Raw genomic sequence first — 21,416 nt, 5'->3', positions numbered from 1 at the left:
CAAAGCACTCCAAAATATCCCATTGTAGATTCCATGAAAACAGTGTTAGCAAACTGCCCAATTAAAAGAACAGTGTAATTCTGTGAGGTGAATTCATCCATAACAAAGCAGTTTCCCAGAAAACTTCTTTCATTTTTATCTGAGGACATTTCCTTTTTCACTATAGGTCTCCATGAGCTGCAAAATATTCATTAGCAGATTCCACGAAAGCAGTGTTAGCAAACTCTTCAATGAAAACAACAGTGTAACTCTGTGAGCTGAATTCACATTTCACAAGCAGTTTCTCAGAAAGTTTTATTCGAGTTGTTATCAGAGGATGTTTAGTTTTTCACCATAGGCCTCAATGTGCTCCAAAATATCCCTTTGCAGCTTCCATGAAAACAGGGTTAGGAAACGGCTACATGAAAAAAAAAATGTAACTCTGTATGATGAATTCACACGTCACAAAGAACTTTCTCAGAAAGCATCTTTCTAGTTTTTGTCTGAGGATATTTTCTTTGTCAGCATAGGCTACCATGTACTCTGAAATATCTAATTGCAGATTAAACGAAAACAGTGTTAGCAAACTGGTCAATGGAAATTGCGGTGTAACTCTGTGAAATGAATTCACACATTACAAAGCAGTTTCTCAGAAAGCTTCTTTCTAGTTCTTATCTGAAGATATTTCCTTTGTCACCACAGGCTTCAATGCAATCCCAAATATGCCTTCTCAGATTCCCCAAAAACAAGGCTGCCAAACTGATCCATCAAAATAATCGTGTAACTATGTGAGATGGATGCACATTATCACAGCAAGATTCTTTCTAGTTTTTATCTGAGGATATTTACTTTATCAGCATAGCCTTCAATGCACATCAAAATATCCAATTGCAGATTCCGTGAAAACAGTGTTATCAAACTGCTCAAAGAAAAGTACTGTGTAATTCTTTTAGGTGAATTCACACATCACAAAGCAGCTTCTCAGAAAGCTTCTTTCCCATTTTTATATGGGGATATTTCATTTTTCCCTTTAGACCTCAATGGGCTCCCAAATATTCCTTTGTAGATCCTATGAAAACAAGTTAGAAAACCGTTCCATGCAAAGAAAGTTGTAACTCAGAGAGATGAATTCACACATCAGAAAAAAAGTTCTCAGAAAGCTTCTTTCTGGTTTTTATCTGAGGATATAAACCTTGTCAGCATAGGCTTCAATGCGATCCAAAATATCCCTTCTTATATTCCTCAAAAAGAGTGCCACCAAGCTGATCCATGAAAAACATCGTGTAACTCTGTGAGATGAATTACCACATCAGACAGCGTTTCCTTGGAAAACTCCTCTCTAGTTTTTATATGAGGGTATTTCCTTTGTCACCTGAAGCTTCAATGTGCTCCTAAATATCCTGTTGCTGCTTCCCTGAAGCAGTGTTATCAAACTGCTCAATGAAAAGAATCATGAACCTCTGTGAAATAAATTCACGCATCACAAAGAGATTTCTCAGAAAGTTTCTTTCTAGTTTTTATCTAAGGATGTTTCCTTTGTCACCCTAGGCTTCAATGTATTAGAAAATATCCCTTCACAGATTAACCAAAAACAATGCTATTAAACTACTCCATGAAAAGAAATGTGTAATTCTGCGAGGTGAATTCACACATCACAAAGCAGTTTCTCAAAAAGGTTCTCAGAAAGGTGCATTTGGATTTTTGTCTGAAGATATTTCCTTTGCACCATAAGCTTCAATGTGCTCCAAAATATCCCATTGCAGATTCCAAGAAAATAATGTTAGCACACCGCTCCATGAAAAGAAAGGTGTATATCTGTAAGGTGAGTTCATACATCATGAAGAAGTTTCTCAGAAAGCTACTTTCTAGTTTTTATCTGAGGTTATTTCCTTTGTCACCATAGGCTTCAATGCGCTCCCAAATATCCTGTTGCAGATTCCGCGAAAACAGTGTTATCAAACTGCTGAATGAAAAGAATGGTGCAACTCTGTGAGAATAAGTCACACATAGAAAAAACTATCACAGAAAGCTTCTTTCTAGTTTTTATCTGGGGATATTTTCTTTGTCACCATAGGCTTCAATGCTATCCAAATATTCCTTCTCAGATTCCCAAAAAAAAGTGAAATCAAAGTGAACCATGAAAAGAATGGCGTAACTCTCTGAGATGAATTAACACGTCACAAAGTGGTTTCTCATAAAGTAATTTCTAGTTTCTATGGGAGGGTATTTCCTTTGTCACCATAAACTTCAATGCGCTCCAGAATATCCCATTGCAGATTCCAAGAAAACAGTGATAGGAATCTGCTCAATGAAAAGAACAGTGCTACTCCATGAGATGAATTCACATGTCACAAAGTAGTTTCTCAAGAAACTTCTTTCTAGTTTCTATCTGAGGATATTTAGTTTTTCACCATAGGCCTCAATGTGCTCCCAAATATCCCTTTGCAGTTCCCATGAAAACAGTATTAGCAAACGGCTCCATGAAAATAAAGGTGTAACTCTCTGAGATGAATTCACACAACACAAAGAAGTTTCTAAGAAATCTTCTTTCTAGTTTTTATCGGAGGATATTTCCTTTGTCACTATATGCATCAATACGATACAAAATATCCCTTCTCATATTCCCCAAAAACAATGTTACCATAATGATCCACGAAAAGAATTGTGTAACTCTGTGGGATGAATTAACACATCACAAAGCAGTTTCTCAGAAAGCTTCTTTCTACTTTTTCTATGTGGATATTTATGTCACCATAAGCTTCAAGGCTCTCCAAAATATCCCATTGCAGATCCCAACAAAATAATGTTAGAAAACTGCTCAATGAAATAACCTGTGTAATTCTGTGAGATGAATTCACACATCACAAAGCAGTTTTTCAGAAAACTTCTTTCCAGATTTATCTGACAATACTTCCTTTCTCATCATAGGCCTCAATGCACTCCAAAAATATCCCTTTGCAGATTCCACAAAAAGCAGTGTTAGGAATCTACTCTATGAATGAAAACCTGTAACTCTGTGAGATGAATTCACACATCACAGAGAACTGTCTTAGAAATCTTCTCTCTGGTTATCATCTGAGGATAATTCCTTTGCAAACATAGGCTTCAAAGCGATACAAAATATCCATTCTCAGATTCCCCAGAAACAGTGTTACCAAACTGATCCATGAAAAGAATCGTGTAACTCTGTAAGATGAATTAACATATCACAAATGGGTTTCTCAGAAAGCTTCTTTCTAGGATTTAAATGAGAATATTTCCTTGTCACCATAGGGATCAATGCACTCTGAAATATCCCACTGCAGATTCCAAGAACACAGTGTTACCAAACTGCTCAGTGAAAAGAACAGTGTAATTCTGTCAGATGAATTCACACATCACAAAAGTTTCTCACAAAGGTTCTTTCTAGTTTTTATCTGAGGGCATTTCCTTTTTGACCACAGACCTTGAGGCACTCCCAAATATCCCCTTGCAGATTGCACGAAAACAGTGTTAGTAATCTGCTCCATGAAAAAAAGGTGTAACTCTGTGAGATGAATTTACACATGACAAAGCAGTTTCTCAGAAAGCTTCTTTCTAGTTTTAATCTCAGGAAGTTTTCTATATCACCATAGACTTCAATGCAATCTAAAATATCCCTCTCAGATACCCCAAAAACATTGCTATCAAACTGCTCCATGAAAAGAATCGTGTAACTCTGTGAGATGAACTCTCAAATCACAAAGCTGTTTCTCAGGAAGCTTCTTTCTAGTTTTTGTCTGATGATATTTCCTTTGTCACCATAGGCTTCAATGCACTCCAAAATATCCTATTGCAGATTCCAGGAAAACAGTGTTATAAAACAGCTCAATGAAAAGAACAGTGTAACAATGTGAGAAGAACTCACACATCCAAAGCAGTTTCTCAGAAAGCTTCTTTCTAGTTTTTGTCTACGGATGTATATTTTTTTCATTAAAGGTCTCAATGTGCTCTCAAATATTCCTGTGCAGATTCCATGAAAAGAGTGTTAGTGAAGGGCACCTCCATGAAAAGAAAGGTGTAACTCTGCGAGATGAATTCATACATCACAAAGAACTGTCTCAGAAAGATTCTTTCTAGTTTTTATCTGAGGAGACTTCCTTTGTCATTGTAGTCTTCAATGTTATCCAAAATATCCATTCTCAGATACTCCAAAAACACTGCTACCAAACTGATCCATGAAAAGAATTATGTAACTCTGTGAGATGAATTAACACATCACAAAGCAGTTTCTTAGAAAGTTTCTTTCTAGTTTTTATCTGAGGATATATCCTCTTTCACCATAGGCCTCAATACTCTCCCATATATCCATATGCAGATTCCATGATAGCATTGATAACAAACTGCTCAATGGAAAAAAAAAAGGTATTTCTGTGAGACGAATTCACACATCACAAAGCAGTTTGTCAGAAAGCTTCCTTCTAGTTTTTATCTGAGGATACTTCGTTTTTCAGCATAGGCCACAATGCACTCCCAAATATCCCTTTGCAGATTCCAAGAAAACAGTGTTAGCATCAGCTACATGAAAAGAAAGGCATAACTCTTGGAGATGAATTCACACGTCACAAAGAACTTTCTCAGACAGCTTCTTTCTAGTTTTTATCTGAGGATACTTTCTTTGTCACCATAGGCTTCAATGCGATCCAAAGTATCACTTCTTCGATTCCCCAAAAATGGTGCAACCAAACTGCTCCATGAAAAGAATTGTGTAGCTCTCTGATATGAATTCACAAACCACAAAGCAGTTTCTCAGAAAGCTTCTTTCTAGTATTTATATGAGGCTATTTCCTTTTTCACCATAGACATCAATGCAATCCTAAATATCCCTTTGCAGATTCATGAAGACAGTATGAGCAAACATGTAAATGAAAAGAAAGGTGCAACTCTGTGAGATGAATTCACACCTCATGATGAAATTTCTCAGAAAGTTTTTCACTAGTTTTTATATGAGGATATTTCCTTTACCACCATAGGCTTCAGTGCCATTCAAAATATCCCTTCTCAGGTTCCCCAAAAACTGTGCTACCAAAATGCTCCACGAAAAGAAAAATGTAACTCTGTGACATGATTTCACGAATCACAAAGCAGTTTCTCAGTAAGCTTCTTTCTATCTTCTGTCTGAGGATATTTCCATTGTCACCATAAGCTTCAATGCGCTCTGAAATATCCCATTGCAGATTCCAAGAAAATAGATTCAACAAACTGCTCAGTGAGAAGAACCGTGTATCTCTGTGAGATGAATTCATACATCCCAAAGCAGCTTCTCAGAAAGCTTCTTTCTAGATTTTTTTTCTGAGGATATTTCCTCTTTCACCATAAGCCTCAAAGCGGTCCTTAATATCCCTTTGCAGTTTCCACGACCACAGTGTTAGCTAACAGCTCCATGAAAAGAATGGTGTAACTCTGTGAGATGAATTCACACATCAGAAAAAGTTTCTCAGAAAGCTTTTTCTGTTTTTTATCTGAGGATATTTCCATTATCAACTTAGGCTTCAATGCCATCCAAAACATCCCTTCTCAGATTCCCCATAAACTGTGCTACCAAAAGGCTCCATGAAAAGAATAATGTAACTCTGTGAGATGGATTCACAAATCACAAAGCAGTTTCTCAGGAGGCTTCTTTCTAGCTTTTGTCTGAGAATAATTACTTTGTCACCATTAGCCTCAATGTGCTCCAAAATATCCCTTTCCAGATTCCATGAAAACACTGTTCTCAAACTGCTCAATGTAATGAATGGTGCAACTCTGTGAGATGAATTCACGCATCACAAAACAGGTTCTCAGGAAGATTGTTTCTAGTTTTTATCTGAGAATACTTCTTTTTTCAATATTGGCCTCAATGCTCTCCCAAACATCCCTTTAAAAATTCCGTGAAAACAGTGTTAGCAAACTGCTCCATGAAAGGACAGATGTAACTCTATGATATAAACTCTCACATCACAAAGATCATTCTCAGAAATCTTCCTTCTACTTTTTATCTGAGGATATTTCCTTTGTCACCATAGGCTTCAATGCCATCCAAAATATCCCTTTTCATATTCTGCTAAAACAGTGCTACCAAACCGATCCATTAAAACAATTGTGTAACTCTGTGAGACGATTTAATACATCACAAAGCAGTTTCTCAGAAAGTTTCTTTCTAGTTTTAGAAGAGACTATTTCCTTTGCCACTGTATGCTTCAATGCTCTCAGAAATATCCCATTGCAGATTCCAAGAAAACTGTGTTACAAAACTGCTCAATGAAAAGAACACTGTAACTGGGTGAGCTGAATTTACACATCACAAAGCAATTTCTCAGAAAGCTTCTTTCTATTTTTTATCTGAAGATATTTCCTTTTCCACCATAGACCTCTAAGGTCTCCCAAATATCCCTTTACAGATTCCATGAAAGCAGTGTTAGCAAACTGCTCCATGAAATGGAAGGTTTATCTCTGTGAGATGAATTCACACATTACAAAGAACTTTCTCAGACAGCTTATTTCTTTCTTTCTTTTCACCATAAGTTTCAACGTGCTCTGAAATATCCATTTCAAATTCCAAAAAAACCGTGTTAGCTAACTGCTCAATGAAAAGCACAGTGCAACACAGTGAGATAAATTCACACATCACAAAACACTTTCCCAGAAACCTTCTCTTTGTTTTTTATCTGAGGATATTTCCTTTGTCACCATAGGCTTCAATGTAACCCAAAGCATCCATTCTCAGATTCCCCAAAACCAGTGCTACCAAACTGTTCTTTTTTCACCATAGGCCTCAATGTGCTTCAAAATATCCCTTTGCAGGATGAACGAAAACAGTGTTAGCAAACTGCTCCATGAAAAAAAAAGCTGTAACTCTGGGAGATGAATTCACACATCACAGAGAACTTTCTCAGAAAATTTCTTTCTAGTTTTTATCTGAGGATATTTCTTTTTTCACCGTAGGCCTCAATTCGCTCCAGTATATCCCTTTGCAGATTTCAAGAAAACAGTTTTAGGAAGCTGCTCCATGAAAGGAAAGGTGAAACCCTGTGAAATGAATTCACACACCACAAAAAAAGTTTCTCAGAAAGCTTCTTTTTAGTTTTGTCTGAGTGTATTTCCTGTGTCACCATAGGCTTCAATGCCATCCAAAATTTCGCTTCTCATATTTCCCAAAAACAGTTCTAACAAACTGCTCCATGTAAAGAAAGATGGAACTATGTGAGAAGAATTCACAAATCACAAAGCAGTTTCTCAGGAAGATTCTTTCTAGTTTTAATCTGAGGACATTTCTTTTGTCACCACAAGCTTCAATGTGCTCCAAAATACCCCATTGCAGATTCCAAGAAAACAGTTTTAACAAACTGCTCAATGAAAAGGACAGTGTAATTCAGTGAGATCTATTCACACAACATAAAGTAGTCTCTCAGAAAGTTTCTTTTTGGTTTTTATCTTAGGATATTTCCTTTTTCACCATAGGCTTCAATGCACTCTAAAATATCTCTTTGCATATTGCACCAAACAAGTGTTAGCCAATTGCTCCATGAAGAGAAATATGTAACTCTGTGAGATGAATTCACACATCACAAAGAACTTTCTCTGAAAGCTTCTTCCCAATTTTTATCTGAGGATATTTCCTTTTTCACCATAAGTTTCAATGGGATACAAAACATCCCTTCTTAGCTTACCCAAAAACAGTGTTACCAAACTGATCCATGAAAAGAATTGTGCAACTCTGTGAGATGAATTACCACATCACAATGCAGTGTCTCAGAAAACTTCTTTCTACTTACTCTAAGAGGATATTTCCTATGTCACCATAAACTTCAATGTGCTCCAAAATATCCCATTGCAGATTCCAAGAAAACAGTGTTCACAAACTGCTCAATGAAAAGAACAGTGTAACTCTGTGAGATGAATTCACACATCACAAACTAGTTTCTCAGAAAACTTCTTTCTAGTTTTTATTTGAGGATACTTCCTTTTTCACCGTAGGCTTCAATGTGCTCCAAATATCCCTTTGCAGGTAAACGAAAACAGTGTTAGCAAACTGCTCCATGAAAAAAAATCTGTAACTCTGTGAGATGAATTCACACATCACAAAGAACTTTATTAGAAAGCATCTTCCTAGTTTTTATCTGAGGATATTTCTTTTTCATCATAGGCCTCAATACACTCCCATATATTCCTTTGCAGATTCCACGAAAACAGTTTTAGCAAACTGCTCCATGAAAGGAAAAGTGTAATCTTTGAGAGGAATTCAAACAGCACCAAGAAGTTGCTCAGAAAGCTTCTTTCTAGTTTTTACCTGAGGGTAATTCCTTTGTCACCATAGGCTTCAATGCTATCCAAAATATACCTTCAAAGATTCCTCAAAAACAATTCTAACAAACTGCTCCTTAAACGAAAGGTGTAACTCTGTGAGGTAAATTCGCAAATCACATAGCAGTATCTGAGGAAGCTTCTTTCTAGTTTTAATCTGAGGATATTTCCTTTGTCACTACAATCTTCAATGTGCTCCGAAATATCCCAATGCAGATTTCAAGAAACAGTGTTAGCAAACTTCTCAATGAAAAGTTCAGTGTAATTCAGTGAGATTTATTCACACAACACAAAGCAGTCTCTCAGAAAGTTTCTTTTTGGTTTCTTATCTCAGGATATTTCCCGTGTTACCATAGGCTTCAATGTGCTCCCAAATATCTTGTTGCAGATTCCAAGAAAACAGTGTTATCAACCTGCTGAATGAAAAGATCAGTGAAATTCTGTAAGATGAATTCACATATCACAAAGAAATTTCTTAGCGTCTTTCTAGTATTTATCTGAAGATATTTCCTTTGTCACCGTAGCCTTCAATGTGATCCCAAATATCCGTTCTCAGATTCCCCAAGAACAGTGCTACCAAACTGATGCATGAAAAGAATTGTGTAACTCTGTGACATGAATTAACACATCACAAAGCGTTTTCTCACAAAGCATCTTTCTAGTCTTTGCCTGAGGATATTTCCTTTTTTACCATAAGCTTCAATGCACTCCTCAATATCCCATTGCCGATTCCAAGAAAACAGTGTTAGCAAACTGCTCAATGAAAAGAACAATGTTATTCTGTGAAATTAATTCACACATCACAAAGTAGTTTCTCAGAAAGCTTCTTTTTGGTTATTATCTTAATATATTTCCTTTGTCTCAACGAGATTCAATGTACTCCAAAATATCCCATTGCTGATTCTAAGAGAACAGTGTTGTCACACTGCTAAATGAAAAGAACAGTGTTACTCTGTGAGGTGAATTCACAAATCACAAAACAGTTTCTCAGAAAGCTTCTTTCTAGATTTTGTCTGAGGATATTCACTTTGTCACCAAAAGCTTCAATGCACTCCGAAATATCCCATTGCAGATTCCAAGAAAACAGTGTTAGTAAACTGCTCCTTGAAAAGAACAGTGTAACTCCGTGAGATGAATTCACCCATCACTAAGCAGTTTCTCAGAAATCTTCTTTCTAGTTTTTATATGAGGATATTTCTTATTTCACTGTAGACCTCAATGAGCTCCCAAATATCCCTTTGCAGATTCCATGGAAACAGTGTTAGCAAACTGCTACATGAAATGAAAGGTGTTACTTTGTGAGATGAATTCATACATCACAAAGAACTTCCTCAGAAAGCTTCTTTCTAGTTCTTAATCTGAGGATATTTCCTTTGTCACCATTGGCTTCAATGCGATCCACAATATCCTTTCTCAGATTCCCCAAAAACAGTACTAAGAGACTGATCCAGGAAAGGAATCGTGTAATGCTGTGAGATTAATTAACATGTTTCAAAGTGGTTTCTCAGAAAGCTTCTTTCTAGTTTTTATCTGACGATATTTCCTTTGACACCATGGGCTTCAATGCAATCCAAAATATCCCTTCTCAGATTCCCCCAAAACAGTGTTACCAAACCGATCCATGAACTGAATCGTGCAACTCTGTGAGATGAATTCAAAAATCACAAAGGAGTTTCTCAGAAAGCTTCATTCCAGTTTTTGTCTGAGGATGTTTCCTTTCTCACCATAAGCTTCAATGCGCTCCGAAATATCCCATTGCAGATTGCAAGAAAACAGTGTTAGCAAATTGCTCAATGAAAAGAACACTGTAACTCTGAGAAATGAATTGACACAACACAAAGCAACTTCTCAGAAATCTTATTTTTGGTTTATCTGAGATGTTTCATTTGTCACCATAGGCTTCAATGCATTCCCAAATATCCTATTGCAGATTCCACGAAAACAGTGTTATCAAACTGCTCAATGAAAAGAATGGAGTGACTCTATGAGATGAATTCAGACATCACAAAACAGTTTTCAGAAAGCCTCTTTCTAGTTTTTAGCTGAGGATATTTCTATTTTCACTGTATACCTCAATGGGCTCCCAAATATCCTTTTGCAGATTCCATGAAAACAGTGTTAGGAAACTTTTCCATGTAAAGAAAGGTGTATCTCTGTGAGATGAATTCACCCATCACAAAGAACTTTCTCAGAAAGCTGCTTTCTAATTCTTTACTAAGGATATTTCCTTTGTCACTATAGGCTTCAAGGCGTTCCAAAATATCCTTTCTCAGATTCCCCAAAAAGAGTGCTAACAGACTAATGCTTGAAAAGCAACATGTAATGCTGTGAGATGAATTAACATATCTCAAAGCGGTTTCTCAGAAAGCGTCTTTGAATTTTTTATATGAGGATATAATCTTTGTCACCATTGGCTTCAAAGCGATCCAAAATATCCCTTCTCAGACTTCCCCAAAACAGTGCTCCCCAAGTGCTCTATGAAGGGAATCATGTAACTCTGTGAGTTGAATTCACAAATCAAGAAGCACTTTCTCAGAAAGCTTCTTTCTATTTTTTGTCTGAAGATATTTCCTTTGTCATCATAAGCTTCAAGGTACTCGGAAATTTCCCATTGGAGAATCCAAGAAAACAGTGTTAACAAACTGCCCAATGAAAAGAAGAGTGTAACTCTGAGATGAATTGACCTAACACTAAGCAATTTCTGAAAAAGTTTCTTTTTGGTTTTTATCTGAGGATATTTCCTTTGTCACCACAGGCTTCAATGTGCTCCAAATATCCTATTGCATTTTCCATGAAAAAAAAAAGTGTTATGAAACTTCTCGGTGAAAAGAATAGTGTAGCTCTGTGACATGAATTCAGACATCACAAAGCAGTTTCTCAGAAAGCTTCGTTCCTGTTTTTATCTGAGTATATTTCCCTTTTCACCATAGGCTTCAATGCAATTCAAAGTATCTGTTCTCAGATTCCCCAAAAACGGTGCTACCTAACCTGATCCATGAAAAGAATCATGTAGCAATATCAACACACAAAGCAGTTTCTCAGGAACCTTCTTTCTAGTGTTTTTTGAGGATATTTCCTTTGTCATCCTAACCTTCTATGTGCTCTGAAATATCAGATTGCAGATTCCAAGAAAACAGTATTAGCAAACTGCTCAATGAAAAGAACAGTGTAACTCTGTGAGATTAATTCACACAAAACAAAACAGTTTCTCAAAAATATTCTTTCTAAATTTTATCTGAGGATATTTCCTTTATCACCACAAGCATCAGTGTGCTCCCAAATGTCCCTTTGCAAATTCCACGAAAACAGTGTTCGCACACTGTTCCACTGAAAGAAAAATGTAACTCTGTGAGAATAATTCACACATCACAAAGAGCTTTCTCAGACAGCTTCCTTCTAGTTTTTACTTCAGGATATTTCCTTTATCACCATAGGCTTCAATGTGATCCAAAATATCCCTTCTCACATTCCCCAAAAACAGTGCTACCAAACTGCTCCATGAAAAGAGTCATGTAACTCGGTGGGTTGAATTCACAAATATAAAGCAGTTTCTCAGAATGCTTCTTTCTAGTTTCTGTCTGAGGATATTTCCATTGTCACCCTAAGCTTCAAATTGCTCCAAAGTATCCCATTGTAGATTCCAAGAAAACAGTGTTAGCAAGCTGCTCAATGAAAAGAACAGTGTAAAGCTGTGAGATGAATTCACACATCACAAAACAGATTCTCAGAAAGTTTCTTTCTAGTGTTAATATGAGGATATTCTCTTTTTCACTATAAGCCTCAATGCACTCCCAAATATCCCTGTGTGGATTCCACAAAAACAGTGTACACAAACTGCTCCATGAAAAGAAAGGTGTAACTCTGTGAGATGAATTAACACATCACAAAGCAGTATCTCAGAAAGCTTCTGTCTAGTTTGTATATGAGGATATTTCCTTTGTCACCATAGGCCTCAAAGTACTCAAAAATACCCCTTTTGCAGATACCATGAAAACAGTGTATGTAAACTGCTCAATGAAAAGAAAGATATACCTCTGTGAGATGAACTCACACATCACAGAGAACTTTCTGAGAAAGATTTCTTCTAATTTTTATCTGAGGATATTTCCTTTGTCACCATAGGCTTCAATGTGATACAAAATATCCATTCTCAGATTCCCCAAAAACGGTGCTACCAAACTACTCCATGAAAAGAATCGTGTAACTCTGTGAGATGAATTAAAAAACCACAAAGCAGTTTCTCAGAAAGCTTCCTTCTCGTTTTTGTCTGAGGATATTTCCTTTGTACCATAAGCTTCAATGCGCTCCAAAATATCCCACTGCAAATTCCCAGAAAACAGTGTTGGCAAACGGCTCAATGAAAAGAACAGTGTAGTTTTTTGAGATGAACTCACACATCACAAAGCAGTTTCTCAGAAAGCTTCTTTCTAGTTTTTATATACAGATATTTCCTTTTAAACCATGGGCTTCAATGTGCTCCCAAATATCCCTTCTCAGACACCACAAAAACAGTGATGCCAATGTGCTCCCTCCACAGAAACGTTTAGCTCTATGAGATAAATGCACAAATCACAAAGAATTTTCTCTAAAACTTCTCTCCATTTTTTACCTGGAGAATTTTCTTTTTTTACCTTAAGCCTCTATGTCCTCCCAAATAGTAAATTGAAAATTCCACAAAAGCAGTGTTACCAAACTGCTCAATGAAAGGAAAGTTTTAAGTCTCTGAGATGAATTCTCCCATCATAAAGCAGTCTCTCAGAAAGATTCTTTCTAGTTTTTATCAGAGGAAATTTCCTTTTTCACCACAGGCTTCTCTGTGCTCTGAATATCCCTTTGTAGATTCCACAAAAACAGGGTTAGCAAACTGCTTAATGAAAAGAATGGTTTATATCTGGAAGATGAATTCACCCACAAGAAAGACATTTCTCAGAAATCTCCTTTCTAGTTTTCATCTATACAGCATATTTAGTTTTGCACCATCAATCTCAATACATTCCCAAATATCCCTTCTCAGACACCACAAAAACAGTGATGCCAAACTGCTCAACCAAAAAAATGGTTTCTCTCTCTGAGGTGAATACACACATCACAAAACAGTTTCTCAAAAACCTTCTCTTCAGTTTTTATCTGAAGATATTTCCGTTTTCACCATCAGCCCTTGGGAACTCTGGAATATCCCTTTGCAGATTCCCCAACAACAGTTCTACCAAACTGCTATATAAAACGAAAGGTGTAACTCTGTGAGATGAATTCACCCATCACAAAGCAGTTTCTCATAAATTTTCTTTCTAGTTTTTATCTGAGGATGTTTCTTTTTTCACCATAGGCCTCAAGGTGCTCCCAGATTTCCCTTTGCAAATTCCAGAAAAGCAGGTTTAGCAATCTGCTCCATAAAAAGAAAGCTGTAATTCAGTGAGATGAACTCACACATCACAAAGAACTTTCTCAGAAAGCTTCTTTCTAGTTATTATCTGAGGATATTTCCTTAGTCACCAAAGGCTTCAATGTAATTCAAAATATCCCTTCTCAGATTCCAAAAAACAGTGTTACCAAACTGGTCCATGAAAAGGATCGTGTAACTCTGTGAGATGAATTAACACATCACAAAGACGTTTATCAGAGGGCTTCCTTCTAGTTTTTATATGAGGATATTTCCTTTATCACCATAAACTTCAACGTGCTTCTAAATATCGCATTGCAGGTTCCAAGAAAACAATGTTAGCAAACTGCTCAATGAAAAGAACAGTGTAGCTCTGTGAGATGAATTTACACATGAAAAATCAGTTACTGAGATAGCTTCTTTCAAGTTTTCATCTGAGTATATTTCCTTTTTCACCATAGGCCTCAACTCACACCCAAATATTCCTTTGCAGATTCCATGAAAACAGTGTTAGCAAACTGCTCCATGAGAAAAATGCTGTAACTCTGAGAGATGAATTCACACAACACAAAGCTGTTTCTCAAAAAGCTGCTTTCCAGTTTTTATCTGAGGATGTGTACTTTTTCACCATATTCCCCAATGCTCTGCGGAATATCCCATCGCAGTTTCCAGGAAAAAAGTGTTTGCAAACTTCCTAATGAAAAGAACTGTGTAACTGTGAGATGAATTCACACATCAGAAAGAAATTTCTCAGAAAATTTATCTCTAGACATTTTCTGAGGATATTTATTTTGCCACCATAGGGTTCAATGTGATCCAAAATATCCTTTCTCATATTCCCCAAAACAGTACTACCATGCTGCTCCAGGAAAACAGTCGTGTAACTCTGTGAGATGAATTCAAAAATCACAAAGCAGTTTCTCAGAAAGCTTCCTTCTAGTTTTTGTCTGAGGATATTTCCTTTTTCACCATTTGCCTCAATGTGCTCAACAATATCCCTTTCCACATTACACAAAAATAGTGTTAGCAAAGTGGTCCATGAAAGGAAGGTGTAAATCTGTGAGATGAATTCGCACATCACAAAGCAGTTTCTGAGAACCGTTCTTTTTGGTTTTGTCTGAGGATAATTCCTTTGTCACCACAGGCTTCAATGCAATCCAAAGTATCCCTTCTCAGATTCTACAAAAACAGTGATACCGAAGTGATTCATTAAAAGGATTATGTAACTCTGTGAGATGAATTAACACATCACAAAATAGTTTCTCTGAAAGCCCTTTTTGATTTGTATCAGAGGATATTTCCTGTTTCACTATAGGCCTCAATGCACTCCGAAATATCCCATTGCAGATTCCAAGAAAACAATGTTAACAAACAGCTCAATGAAAAGAACAGTGTAACTCTGTGAGTTTCATTCAAAAATCACAAAACAGATTCTCAGAAAGCTTCTTTCTAGTTTTTATCTGAGCATATTTCCCTTGTCACCATATGCCTAATCACGAATGAAAATATCCCCTTTCAGGTTCCCTAAAAACAGGCCAAAAACTACTCCATGAAAAGAATGGTGTAACTTTCTGAGATAAATTCACACATCACAAAGCAGTTTCTCAGAAACCCTCTTTCTAGTTTTTATCTGATTATACTTCGCTTTTCACCATATTCCTCAATGCACTCCTGAATATCCCATTAGTTTCCATGAACAAAGTGTTAGCAAACTTCTCAATGAAAAGAATGGTGTAACTCTGTGAGATGAATTCACGCATCACAAAGCAGTTTCACAGAAAGCTTCTTTATGATTTTTATCTGAGGATAATTCATCTGTCACCATAGGCCTCAATGCACTCCCAAATATCCCTTTGCAGATTCCACGAAAACTGTCTTAGCAAACTGCTGCATGAAAAGAAAGGTGTAACTCTTTGAGGTGAATTCACACATAACAAAGAACTTTCTCATAAAGCTTCTTTCTAGTTTTTATCTGAGAATATCTCCTTTGTCACCATAGGCTTAAATGCGATCCAAAATATCCCTTCTCAGATTCCCCAAAAAGAGGGCTACAAAGCTACTCCCTGAAAAGAATCGTGTAACTCTGTGAGATTAATTCAAACATCACAAAGCAGTTTCTCGGAATGCTTCTTTCTAGTTTTTATCTGATTATATTTCAATTTTCACCATATTCCTCAATGTGCTCCTGAATATCCCATTGTAGTTTCTGCAAACAAAGTGTTAGCAAACTTCTCAACGAAAAGAACAGTGTAACTCTGTGAGATGAATTCACGCATCACAAAGCACTTTCACAGAAAACTTCTTTTTGATTTTTATCTGAGGATATTTCATTTGTCACCACAGGCCTCAATGGGCTCCCAAATATCCCTTTGCAGATTCCATGAAAACTGTTAGCAAACTGCTACATGAAAAGAAAGGTGTAACTCTTTGAAATCAATTCACACATAACAAAGAACTTTCTCATAAAGCTTCTTTCTAGTTTTTATCTGAGAATATCTCCTTTGTCACCATAGGCTTAAATGCGATCCAAAATACCTTTTCTCAGATTCCCCAAAAAGAGGGCTAACAAACTGCTCCATGGAAAGAATCATGCAACTTTGTGAGATGTAGTCACAAATCACAAAGCAGTTTCTCAGAAAGAATCTTTCTAGTATTTTTATGAGGATATTTCCTTTGTCACCATAAGCTTCATTGTGCTCCAAAATATCCCATTGTAGACTCCAGGAAAACAGTGTTAGCACACTGCTCAATGAAAAGAACAGTGTAAATCTGTAAGATGAATTCACACAGCACAAAGCAGTTTCTCAGAAAGTTTCTTTCAAGTTTTTATCTGAGAATATTTCCTTTTTCACCATAGTCCTCAATGCGTACCCAAACATCCCTTTGCTGATTCCATGAAAACAATGTTAGCAATCTGCTCCAGGAATAGAAAGGTGTTACACTGTGAGATGAATACACACATCACAGAGAAGTTACTGAGAAAGCTTCTTTCTAGTTTTTATCTGAGAATATTTCCTTTGTCACCCTAGACTTCAATTCAATCCAAAATGTCTCTTCTCTGTTCACCCTGAAACAATGCTACCAAACTGCTCCATGAAAAGAATGCTGCAACTCTGTAGATGAATTCCCACATGACAAAAAAGTTTCACAGAAAGCTTCTTTCTAGTTTTTGTATGAGGATATTTCCATTTTCACCATATTCCTCAGTGCATTCAGGAATATCCCTTTTCAGATTCCACGAAAATAGTTAGCAAACTGCTCCATGAAAGAAAAACTGTAAATCTGTGAGATGAATTCACACATCACAAAGCAGTTTCTCAGAAAGCTTCTTTCTAGTTTTTGTCTGAGGATATTTCTTTTGTCACTATAAGCTTCAATACACTCCGAAGTATCACTTTGTAAATTCCACAAAAATAGGGTTAGCAAACTGCTTAATGAAAAGAACAGTGTAACTCTGTGAGATGAATTCAGACATCACAAAGAACTTTCTCAGAAAATTTCTTTATAGTTTTTATCTGAGGATATAACCTTTGTCACCATAGGCCTCAATGCGCCCCCAAATACACTTTTGCAGATTGCATGAAAACAGTGTTAACAAAGTGCTCAATGAAAAGAACGGTGTACACTGTGAGTTTAACTCACACATTACAAAGCCGTTTCTCATAAAGCTTCCTTCTAGTTTTTATCTGAGGATATTTCCTTTGTCACCATAGGCTTCAATGTGATCCAAAATATCCCTTCTCATTCTCCAAAAGCAGTGCTATCAAACTGCTCCATGAAAAGAATCGTGTAACTCTGTGAGATGAATTCACAAATCACAAATCAGTTTCTCAGAAAACTTTCTAATTTTTGTCTGAGGATATTTCCTTTGTCACCATAAGCTTCAATGTGCTCTGAAATATCCCATTGCAAATTCCAGAAAACAGTGTTAGCAAACTACCCAATGCAAAGAACAGTGATGAATTCACGCATCACAAAGCAGTTCTCAGAAAGTTTCTTTCTAGTTTTTATACGAGGATATTTCCTTTGTCACCATAAGCCTCAATGCACTCCTAAATATCCCTTTGCAGATTCCATGAAAACAGTGTTAGCAAACTGCTCAATGAAAATAATGGTGTAACTCGGTGAGATGAATTCACACATCACAAAGCAGATTCACAGAAATCTTCTTCTTTGTTTGTATCAGAGACTATTTGCTTTTTCACCATAATCCTCCATGCACTCCCAAATATTCCTTTGCAAGTTCCAATAAAACAGTGTTAGCAACCTGCTAAATGAAACAAAATGTATAACTCTGTGAGATGAATTCACACTTCACAAAGCAGTTTCTCAGGAAGCTTATATCTAGTTTTTAACTGTGGATACTTCCTTTGTGACCATAAACTTCAACGTGATCCAAAATATCCCCTCTCAGATTCCCCAAAAACAGTGCTACCAATCTGATCCATGAGAAGAATTGTGTAACTCTGTGAAATAAATCAAATCATCACAAAGTGGTTTCTCAGAAATCCTCTTTCCAGTTTTTATATGAGGATATTTCCTTTGTCACCATAAGCTTCTATGCACTCTGAAATATCCTATTGCAGATTCTAAGAGAACAGTTTTAGCAAACTGCTCAAAGAAAAGAACAGTGTAACTCTGTGAGATGAATTTACACCTCACAAAGCAGTTTCTCTGAAAATTTCTCTTTATTTTTATCTGGGGATATTTCCTTTTTCAAAAGAGGCCTCAACTCATTTCCAAAACTCCCTTTGCAGATTCCATGAAAACAGTGTTAGCAAAGTGCTCCATGCAAAGAAAGGTGTTATTCTGTGTGATGGATGTATGCATCACAAAGCAGTTTCTCAAAAAGTTTCTAGTTTTATCTGAGGATATTTCCTTTTTCACCATAATCCTCCATGCACTCCCAAATATCCTTTTGGAGATTCCACGAAAGCAGTGTTAGCAAACTGCTCCATGAAAAGAAAGATGTAAATCTGTTGGATGAATTCACACATCACAACGTGCTTTCTCAGAATGATCCTTTCTACTTTAATTTGGAGATATTTCCTATTTCACCAAATGCTTCTATGCGATCAAAAACAACCTTTCTCTGATTCCCCAAAAACAGTCCTACAAAACGGCTCCATGAAAAGAAAGTTGAAAATATGTGAGATGAATTAACATATCACAAAGCGTTTTCTCAGAAAGCTTCTCTCTAGTTTTTGTCTGAGAATATTTTCTTTTTCATCAAAGGCCTCAGTGGGCTCATGAATATCCCTTTGTAGAGTCCATGAAAATAGCGTTAGCAAATGGCTCCATGAAAAGAAAGTTGAAAATACGTGAGATGAATTAACACATCACAAAGTGTTTTCTCAGAAAGCTTCTCTCTAGTTTTTGTCTGAGAATATTTTCTTTTTCATCAAAGGCCTCAGTGGGCTCATGAATATCCCTTTGTAGAGTCCATGAAAATAGCGTTAGCAAATGGCTCCATGAAAAGAAAGTTGAAAATCTGTGAGATGAATTCACACATTGCAATGCAGTTTTTCAAAAAGCTTCTTTTTGGTTTTTGTCTGAGGATATTTCTTTTTCCACCATAGGCTTCAATGTGCTCCCAAATATCCTATTTGAGGCTCCTTGAAAAAAGTGTTAGCAAACTGCTGCAAGAAAAGAATCGTGTAACTCTGTGAGATGAATTCACACATCACAAAGCAGTTTCTCAGAAAATTTCTTTCTAGTTTTTATCTGAGGATATTTCCTTTGTCACCATAGGCTTCAAAGCACTCCAAAATATTCCATTGCAGATTCCAAGTAGTGTTAGCAAACTGCTCAATGAGAAGGGCAGTATAACACTGTGAGATGAATTCACACGTCACAATGCAGTTTCTCAGAAAGATTCTTTCTAGTTTTTATTTGAGGATATTTTTTTTGTCACCATAAGGTTCACTGCGTTCTGAAATATCAGATTGCAAATTGCAAGAACACAGTGTTAGCAAACAGCTCAATGAAAAGAACAGTGTAACCTTGTGAGATGAATTCACACATCACAAAGTAGATTCTCAGAAGGATTCTTTCTAGTTTTTGTCTGAGGATATATCATTTTTCACCATGGTCCTCAATGCACTCGCAAAAATTCCTTTGCAGATTCCACGAAAATAGTGTTAGCAAACTTCACCATGAAAAGGATGGTGTAAGTCTGTGACATGAAATCATACATCATAAAGCATTTTCTCAGAATGCTGCTTCTTGTTTTTTTGTATGAGGATATTTTTTTTTTTCGCTATTGGCCTCCACTCGCTCCCAAATATCCCTTCATAGATTCCACGAAAACAGTGTTAGCAAATTCCTCCATGAAAAAAATGGTGTTACTCTGTGAGATGAATACACACATCACAAAGTTTCTCAGAAAGCTTCTTTCTAGTTTTTCTCTGAGGATATTTCCTTTCTCAATGTAAGTTTCAATGCACTCTGAAATATCCCATTGGAGATTCCAGGAAAACAGTGTTAGCAAACTACTCAATGAGAAGAACAGTTTTACTCTGTGAGACGAATTGACATAAAAGGAAGAAGATTCTCAGAAAGCTTCTTTTAGGTTTTCATCTGAGGATATTTCCTGTGTCACTATAGGCTTCAGGGTGCTCCCAAACATCCTATTGCATTTTCCACAAAAACAGTGTTAGCAAACTGCTGTACAAAAAGAACGATGTAGCTCTATGAGATGAATTCACACAGCACAAACAACTTTCTCAGAAAGCTTCTTTCTAGTTTATATCTGAGAATATTTCCTTTGTCACCGTAGGCTTTAATGTGATCCAAAATACCCTTTCTCAGATTCCCAAAAAACATCGCTAACAGACTGATCCATGAGAAGAGTGGTGTAACGCTGTGAGATGAATTAACACATCTCAAAGCGGTTTCTCAGAAAGCTTCTTTCTAGTTCTCATATGAAGGTATTTCCTTTGTCACCATAGGTTTCAATGCAATCCAAAATATCCCTTCTCAGATTCCCCAAAAGAATGCTACCAAACCGCACCATGAAAAGAATCATTTAACTCTGAGATAAATTCACAAATCACAAAGCAATTTCTCAGAAAGATTCTATCTAGTTTTTGTCTGAAGATATTTCCTTTGTCACCATAAGTTTCAATGAGCTATGAAATATCCCATTGCAGATTCCAGGAAAACAGTTTTAGCAAACTACTCAATGAGAAGAACAGTTTTACTCTGTGAGACGAATTAACACAACACAAAGAAGATTCTCAGAGAGCTTCTTTTAGGTTTTCATCTGAGGATATTTCCTGTGTCACCATAGGCTTCAATGCACTCCCAAATAACCTTTATCAGATTCCACGAAAAAAGTGTAATCAAATTGCTCAATGAAAATAATGGTGTAGCACAGTGAGAGGAATTCATACATTACAAAGAACTTTCTTATAAAGCTTCTTTCTGGTTTTTATCTGAAGATATATCCTTAGTCACCATAGGCTTCAATGTGATCCAAAATATCCTATCTCAGTTTCCCCAAAAGCATTGCTACCAAACTGATCCATGAAAAGAATAGTGAAACTCTGTGAGATGAATTTACACATCACAAAGTGGTTTCTCAGCAAGCTTCTTTCTAGCTTTTATATGAGGATATTTCCTTTGTCACCATAAGCTTCAATGCACTCTGAAATATCCCATTGTAGATTCCAAGAAAACAGTGTTAGCAGACTGCTAAATTAAAAGAACAGTGTACATTGTGAGATGAACTCACACATCACAAAGTAGTTTTTCA

This window comes from Rhinopithecus roxellana, chromosome 19 (genome assembly GCF_007565055.1).
Source record: "Rhinopithecus roxellana isolate Shanxi Qingling chromosome 19, ASM756505v1, whole genome shotgun sequence".
NCBI lineage: Eukaryota > Metazoa > Chordata > Mammalia > Primates > Cercopithecidae > Rhinopithecus > Rhinopithecus roxellana.
Note: the sequence above shows the minus strand (reverse complement) of the source record.